The sequence below is a fragment of the Puma concolor genome, chromosome B1 (genome assembly GCF_028749965.1).
Source record: "Puma concolor isolate L17-30 chromosome B1, mPumCon1.1.hap2, whole genome shotgun sequence".
NCBI lineage: Eukaryota > Metazoa > Chordata > Mammalia > Carnivora > Felidae > Puma > Puma concolor.
Genome location: NC_141670.1, coordinates 195,822,506 through 195,831,316, shown reverse-complemented (window position 1 = coordinate 195,831,316; position 8,811 = coordinate 195,822,506). Strand labels below are relative to the sequence as shown.

Genomic DNA, 8,811 nt, shown 5'->3' with positions numbered 1-8,811 from the left:
TACCATTCGAGGCCACTCAGGGAGGTGCCAGGGCGGATCAGGAGGCAGAGAGAGCGCAAGGAACTCATGGCAAGAGTCTGTATTGTGGTTTCTGCAGAAGCGATGTGCAAGGCAGGTTAAGCAGGCTCAGAAATCGGCCAGTCTGAATAATTTCGGCAGGCTCTGGGGCGTAGGGGCTGTCCTGAGTTGCATGATGCCTGGCCTGGGATGATGAATGCAAGGGAATATTAGCCAGTAGTGTAACAGTCCTGTGAGAACCTGAGGGAGGAGATGTTTGGGGTGTGGGCTTTGCACGTAAAAGGAGCCCTTGCTGGTGGGTCCTTTGATGTTTCTAGAAACTGGCTAGCCAGGGGAGGAGGAGTCCCTCTTGGGTCAGCAAGGCTTGAAGATGTCAAAGCGTCAGTGAGTGCAGAAAATAAAAAATATGATTAATACAGTGGGGCGGTGACCTTGGCTCTATGATGCCCTCAGAGAGGTTGGGCTGTGGAGCACAGCCAAGCTCTGCAGCCATGAGCAGCTGACGGAAGGTTCGAGATGTCCGAAGTCCTGTCACGCCCTCTGGGACAGGAGTCCCAGCTGTCCTACGTGGTTTGCACTGCAGCACAGCAGGGGTGAGTGTTGCCTCTCTATTTTGTAGCAGAAACACAGCACTCAGCCCGGACGACCTCCCCAGCAAGAAGCCTGGCTGTGAGAACTTCCGTAGGCAGAGCATTTTCTCCTTTTTCAGAGTCATTTCATTTTGTTTGTTTTCCAGGAAAAGGACACATCGGAGGTCGGTGGACTGGCTTCAGATTTAGTTAATTCTATTTGTTTCCCCAGGGGGAGGAACGGTCACCAGTGCTGTCTGTCTGTCCCGTACAGCCTCTCCACCACCACTGCCCTGCTCTAAACTGAGCCCTCACCCCATCTGGGACTGGGAGAGACAGCACCTTGCTCACATTCACCTCTTTCTGATGGGAAGTGGTAAGAAATGCATCCCCACATCATTGGGTGAAGGCACACTATTCATTAGTATGGCGTGTCAGCATTGTTTTGTTTATGTATATATTTTAAAATGTGGACAATACTTAGCAGTTGCTAATACTTACCATTGCTAGAAAGAGCATTTATAAAATTTTTTTTAATGTTTATTTATTTTTGAGAGAGAGACAGCCATGAGTGAGGAAGGGGCAGAAAGAGAGGGAGACACAGAATCCAAAGCAGGCTCCAGGCTCCGAGCTGTCAGCACAGAGCCCGATGTGGGGCTCAAACTCATGGAACATGAGATCATGACCTGAGCTGAAGTCGGACACTCAACCCATTGAGCCACCCAGGTGCCCCATAGAAAGAGCATTTATCAATATTCATCATTGTGGCATCGTGAGCTGAGTTTTTAGAGAGCATCTGTGAAGGAGAAAGGTCAGTAAGATTGCAGTAGGCATCTCTGTCCCCTTCCCCAAGCCCCTTGGAATCCAGCACCAGTGTGCAGAAGCAGAGAAAGTCACAAGTCCCTGGGTTCTCCGGAGAAGCCCGTGGACCCTCGGGGAGGCCGGTCTGGCCCAGCTGGGAGAGTTCTAAATGACCAGCAGAGCCAACAGGAAGAGGGGAGGGTGCCTGAGAGGAGCGAGGTGAGGCCAGGCACAAATGAATGACCTGCTTTGTCTTCTCAGAGCCCCCTGAGAGGGAGTTAGGTAACAACAGATTGCCTGAAGCCACAGTTGTCCCCCAACAAGAGGGTCAGGGAAGGCAACTGGGAAGACAGAGAAAGCTGATGGTGATTTTCACCGTATTTCGTCTTCTAAAGAGGGTGAGTTCTAAGGGGGGGTTGACTACCTGCCCGGTGTGTGCCAGCCTGCAACCTCTGAGAGGCTCAGAGAGACAATGAACTCATTTTGGAAAAAAGAAGGAAGAGTTCTAGAAGCATGGGGGAGGGGAGGGGTTGGAGCCCCGGAACAAAGGAGTGAGGCTCCTGTGGCCACAGCACAAGGTAGGGGAAGAAGAGCGTGGTTGGGTGGAGATTGCAGAGTACGTTCTTCTCTGTGACATGCGACGGAGCACTCTTTTCAGACTCTCCATGACACCCTCAGTAAAAGGTAGACCCTTCATCAATGGCATGTTTCAGGTTTACTCTTCTGAGCATTGAGTCTCACTCCTTACCCATCCCCTGCCTCTGGTGCCCAGCACAGTTCTTGATACATAGTAGGTGGTCAATTAGCGTTTACTGCATGAAAATGTCTCCGTGGATTTGCCTTATCTTTCCATCACCACATCCCAAGTCCAGGATGGACCTGGATTATTCCAGTGTCTTTTCCACAGCTCCCATCTTTCCAGGCTGTCCCATTGTAAATGTAGCCTGCATTCCATCGCCACTGACCTCCAACACCACCTGGATGGTAGTTTTCATTGACTGATCAAACTTTAGCTGTTCTATCCTTTCCTTCTTGGAAATCTGAAAGGGCCCCCCATTGCCTAGAACCCCATCTACATTCTCCATCCCGAGGGGTTAAGTCACCTGGGGAGTTTGAAAAATGGAAAGAACTCAGGTGTGTCAAAAGTTCTTGCAAAACATTCTGAGTGATACAGGTATGAGTTTCCTGTGGTAGTCATTACTCTTTCCAGTTTTCTCTCACCCAGATACACAGTAAGAGGGCATGTTCCTGCCTCTTAAACTTGGGTGTGGTTGCTGGGTTTGCACTGGCCAAAGAGTGGAAATGAGTGTATCACTGGGTGGAAGCTTTAAAAACCTATGTCTCATCTGCCACACTCTTCTTTTCCAGGAGTAAGACCACCCTGGCAGGTCCCCAAGCCATCCTCTGGGGTGAGAACCTCACAGAAGAAACCCCCAGGGCTGATGTGAGACAGGCATATGGTAGGAATCACTGTTCCCATTTACAAAACAGGAACCATTACACCTCGTATGGCAGGAGGGGAGTGGGAGGGAGGCTCTTACCCAGGTCACTCTGCTCTTCAGGGGTAGAACCAGACCTCCCTGCTTCCAGTGGGAGACCTCATCACCAAGGTGGCCACACCTGGCCCTTCCAGGAAGACACATGGGTAGAATGAAAGACACAGAAACTTTGTCGTTAGACAGACCTGATTCAAATACCAACTTTGGTGTTCGCCAAGGAGTCCCAGTTGACAACAATAACAATAGTCTGTCCTATAAATTTATGGGAAAGGTGAAGTAAGCTGGGGTGGGGAGCCCTGGCGGGCATGCGTAGGTCAATTAGCCTTGTCTCTTTCCCAGTTTTGCTCTCCTCTGAAACCCTGGAATGATCACAACCACCGTCACCTCTGAGATCTTGCTCAAGATGTTCTCCCTGATTATAAATCCTTCCCCACCTCCTCCCCACACTCCTCTCAGAGCCCAGCTGAAGTCCCTGCTTTTCCACACTGCCTTCTCCTGTATTCCTATTCACACTCTTCTCCCCCCACATGGATTTAGCTGTTTCCCTGGTGAGAAGCTTATCTCCCTAACTATTCCAGACCTATTCACGGGCATTGACTAGCCTCAGCTTCCTGCATCCTTACTGAGTCAGTGGCTCTGGGCACCTCCTTTCGCATCACTGTGCCTAATTCCTCCCTTATCCATGTGGGGAGTCACTCAAGGGGCTCTGAAGACTCTCCCACCCATGACCATCAGGTGAGTAAATTCAACAACTGGGCCCAGTCTACAAGTAGGAAGAGACCCCTGGGGATGGGTTGGCTTTCTTGAGCGCCTCTATGGACCAGGCATCGTATCCAGTGCCTTGCATTATCTCTAGCTGTCAGAAGGACTCTAGGTCACGAGGTGTTTATAGATGAAGAACACAAACTTTGGCAGTATTTGGTAACTTAATTGGCAACGATCAATTGAGAACGATTTCTTGTTAATAACCTGGTATTTCTGTGTCAAGGACTGTGCTAGAGATTCAGAGAGGTAAAGAAGGCAGATGTGATTCCTAGTTCCATGGAACTCACAGCCCAGCTGATGAGACATTCAATGATTCTGTGAACCCTCCTCCTCTGCCACATCCTGTTCATTATATTCCATGTATGAGAAGCACCATCATCCCTGCAGTTACCTCTAATTCAGCACCTCTCATAAATTGCCACCAAGTAATTTTATAGACACTATCTCAAATACTTCTTAGAACATTCAGAAGGAGAGGTATTATTGTTCACTGATGTCCTCTAAGTGCCCAGCTTAGTGTTTGGCACACTGCAGGGACACTTTTAATTGAATAAATTTCCATTTTACAGATGAGGTTCATGAGGGTTTTGCCCCTGCCGATGGGGAACACGAAGCTGGGATCCAAGGAGTGAGCGTGTTTTGTTCCTTCTTAAAGGAAAATACCGGCTCTTTGCTTTTCCCTTTTACCCTCACCCTCTTCCCCAAATGACATTTCTTGTTTTGTCTTTCAGTGTGTTCTGAGCCAATCAGCATGCATTTGACTTTTAAAAAAATCTTTTTATCTTTTTTTTTTTTTTAATTCAAGTTAGTTAACATACAGTGTAGTCTTGGCTTTAGGAGTAGAACCCAGTGATTCATCACTTACACACAACGGCCAGTGCTCATCCCAACAAGTGCCCTCCTTAATACTCATCACCCATTTAACCCATCCCCCCCCAATCCCCTCCAGAAACCCTCAGTTTGTTCTCCATATTTAAGAGTCTCTTAAGGTTTGCCTCCCTCTCTGTTTTTATGTTATTTTTCTTTCCCTTCCCCTTTGTTCATCTGTTGAGTTTCTCAAATTCCACATACGAGGGAAATCATATAATATTTATGTTTCTCTGACTGACTTATTTTACTTAGCAATATACCCTCTGATTCCATCCGTGTTGTTGCAAATGGCAAGATTGTATTCTTTTATATTGCCGAGTAGTATTCCACTGTGTGTGTGCGTGTGCGTAAGATTGTATTCTTTTATATTGCCGAGTAGTATTCCACTGTGTGTGTGCGTGTGCGTGTGCGTGTGTGTGTGTATACACACACATCTTCTATGTGACTTTCTTGGTTGATGCAGCCAACTGTGGGCCCAAAATAGTCCTATTGCCAGATAGGAGGGATGAACTTTGGAGGACATGGTCTTTGAGACCTCGCCCAAGTGAAGCAAGAATCTCTTCCTCAGCTCTTTTTGCAAGTGGCCAAACCTTTAGTTGTTCTGGGAGAGAAATTCAACTGGAAACCAAAAGAAATGCCTTGAGAAAGAAACAGACTCCTCCCACCTCCACCCCCCTCAAGATAAAAAGTGAAATAACACACATCACAGTAGACTCTTACAAGCCAAATTAAACAAGCTAATAAACACCAGTGCTGTTCAAATGTTCAATTCATCTAAACATAAAGATTGCTGGTTTCCAGCCTGTCTGGCCCTAGTCCAACAACTCTCACTAGAGGCCTTCATTCAGCCTGATAGGGTTGGGGGTTTTGTTTACGGGTATGTGTCTTTTAAGTATATCTGGAGAATTTCCTCACTGAAGACCGTTATGTTGCTCAAGGTGCCTTGAATTCTGTTGGATGAGTCCACGTTTTGAACCTTAGCCTCCTGCAAGTTGCAGAGAGAAGCATCTTTTCTTATGTCCTTATAGTGCTGAATATCCACCCAGCAATCCACTCAGTCATTCATTCACTCCTCAAGCACTGAATGAGCACAGCCATGTGACAGACAACGTGCCTGACACAGCAGATATGAGCTCCCATCTAGCAGTGGGGTTTGGGGGTCTGGACAAATAATCAGGCAAGGAGTGTAAAGGGTGGTTGGCCCTGGTCCCTCCAGGTCTGGGCTCCATCAGTGATCTCTCTTCTGAAGTGTGATCAGCTTCTCCCTCTTCTCTGCTTCTCCTTCTCTACCAGTTCTTTTTAAAAGCCTATTTCATATCATAAAGCTCCACACTGAGCTGGTGGTCCTTCTAGGTATCATTCTACTTTTCTCCCTCCTCATTCAGACTTGTAAGCAGAAGAATCTACATTCTCAGTGTCCACCTCTTCACTTCATTCCTCAACCCATGGCAATCCATTCACCAACTTCAGTCATTACTGCTCTTTTGTTGTTGTTATCGTTGTTTAGCTTTTATTTCATGATCATACTCTTCGCTCTGCAATCCAACTGAACTTGGAGGGGAGTGAGGAAAACAAGGGACCGTGGAACTGCAGAGGGAGCACAAAGATTTTAGGAGATTTCGAGCAGATGGGGGCAGAAGGGCTCTCTCCCGAGCTACAGAAGGAACGTTCTGGTAGTTAAGATAAAAGTCAAGTCAAATTTATTAGATTTGTCCACAGTCAGCAATGGCGATCTTCTTGCTGGTCTTGCGGCTCCTGGACCCAAAACGTTCCATGGCTTTGGCGATGTTCGTGCCTTCCTTCACCTTGCCAAACACCACGTGCTTGCCATCCAACCACTCCGTCTTGGTGGTGCAGAAGAAAAACCAGGAACCATCGCGTTGGGTCCAGCATTCATCATGGACAGGATGCCAGGACCTGTGTGCTTCAGGACGAAATTTCCATCATCAAATTTCTCCCCATAGATGGACTTGCCACCAGTGTGATTGTGGCGTGTGAAATCCCCACCCTGGCACATAGATCCCGGGATAATCCTGTGAAAGCAGAGACCTTTGTAGCCAAATCCTTTCTCCCCAGTGCTCAGAGCACAGAATTTTTCTGCTGTTTTTAGAATTTTGTCTGCAAACAGCTCGAAGGAGATGCGGCCCAAAGGCTCCACGTCCACGGCGATGTCGAAGAACACAGGGGGGTTGACCGTGACTGGGCGGCGTGGGTGGTTCTGGGGTGGCAGCGTCTGCAAGGCCCATTACTGCTCTTTCTAAAGACTCATGACCTACTATGTTCTGACCAGCAGCTGCGCTTATCTTTTTCTTTCTACAGTATTTAATGGTGTTGGTCCTCTAGCCTCTGCTCTCAGCAGCTTCATTCTCCTGGCTCTCCTCGTCTTCTCTGGTCTCTCTCCTTGTCTGTCTCCTTTGTAGTGCTTCTCCTCCACCTGCTTCTCGGTGCTAATACTCCCAGACAACTTGGCTCTCTTCTCTGGACACTCCCTCTTCCTGGGACATCTTATTCACTCTCATGGTGTTAAACTAGAATTTACCTACTGATGGCTTTGCTGTCTAAAGCTGTAGATAGAGACTAATCAGTATTTGGATGCAAACCAGAATATCTGCTAGATATCTACATTTTGACTTTTCAGAAACAACTTAAATTCAACTTGTCCTGAATGAATCTTGGTCATCCAAGAGGATCCTGGCTTTTGTCTTCACTAAGAACCACCAATTTCTATCTTTCTGTTTTTATTTTTTATTATTTTTTATTTTTTTTAAATTTTTTTTAACGTTTATTTATTTTTGAGATAGAGAGAGAGACAGAGCATGAATGGGGGAGGGTCAGAGAGAGGGAGACACAGAATCTGAAACAGGCTCCAGGGTCTGAGCTGTCAGCACAGAGCCTGACGCGGGGCTCGAACTCACGGACCGCGAGATCATGACCTGAGCCGAAGTCGGCCGCCCAACCGACTGAGCCACCCAGGCGCCCCTATCTTTCTGTTTTTAAAATCGAAGCTTAATCTCTTTCTTTCATTCTATTTATGCCCTTTCCCAGCTCCTTGTCATCTTTCACCTGGATACATTCCATCTCCTTCTATCTCTGTCTCTTATTCTTCACCATCTCTCACCTTGGCCCTTCTTTTCCCTGATCCAGCAGGTCTCCCTAGCCCATGCCACACTGCTTGCAGCTCTGTCCACTGAATTACTGCCATAGAGGTCTTTGTGAAAACCCGTATCTGACCAGATTGCCTCCCTGTGCAAAACCCTTCAATGGTACTCATCACTAATGGGATAAAACTCCTTAACCTGGAAGTGCTGGGTGGTCTCCATCTGTCCTTCCAGATCGACTTGCCACCTTTCTCTACCCTTCTCTGACCTAGGAGACTGACCTCATAGACTGGTTCAGCTGGGCTCATTCACCCTCTGGCCTCTGCTTGGGTTTGGCCATGGGGAAGCACCAGAAAGATGTCAGGAGGCAAGAGGAGAAAGAAGCTGGATATTTTCCTGCTTCCCTCTGGACTGGCCAGAGGTTCTCTTACCAAAGGCTCCACATCCAGTGGGGGTGGGGGGGGGGGGTGGGGGGGTGGAGTCTCTAGGGTCAAAGTCACCATTTCCACCTTGGGTTCTAGTAAAATCCTCTCTTTTTGCTCCTTCTGGGTGAGCGCTGGCTGCCTGGCTCGGAGTTGCTGGCCCAGGTATCCCACTACTCCTTGGTGATTTCCCTCAACTCTGGCAACATCTTGCAATAGTCCCTTCATTAAACTCCCTTTTGTTGCCCTGCATCTTACATGCATCTTACACCTGTATCTGGCAAGCACTCACTCGATTGGTGGCAAATGAGGCTTTCTGTAGGCTGGCCACTGCTTCGTCTTCTCCATTCCATCCGCAGGCATTGCCCCCCAGCAACATCCTGCTGCTTGAGGCTCTCCGTGGAGTCACGCTTTCACTTACCACCATGCCCTCGCCCATGCTAACCCCGTGTCTAAGTCCTGAGGCATCACCTCATCTGACAAGGCATCCATGTGTCCAAGCTGGGTTTAAGGTTCTGTGTGTTTTCATTGTATTTGTCGCTTTCTTATTAAACTCGTCTTTTACCTTGACATTTAAGAGCATCGGATTTAATGACAGATAGCTTGGGTTCAAACCCCCATCCTGCCTCGATTTTTCCCTCTGAAAATCAAAAGTCCCTCCCTTGTAGGATTGCAGTGTTGGTTAAGTGAAGTAATACACGCTGAATGCATAATGCAATGCCGGGCACGTAGCAATGTCCGCTAACCGTGAGCTTTTAGCCGATGTCTG

At 47.8% G+C, this 8,811-nt stretch overlaps 1 pseudogene; it reads right to left on the bottom strand.

Moving 5' to 3' along the window:
- Positions 1-6,199: 6,199 nt before the first annotated feature.
- On the bottom strand, positions 6,200-8,481 carry LOC112858651 (peptidyl-prolyl cis-trans isomerase A pseudogene; annotated as a pseudogene).
- Positions 8,482-8,811: the final 330 nt, after the last annotated feature.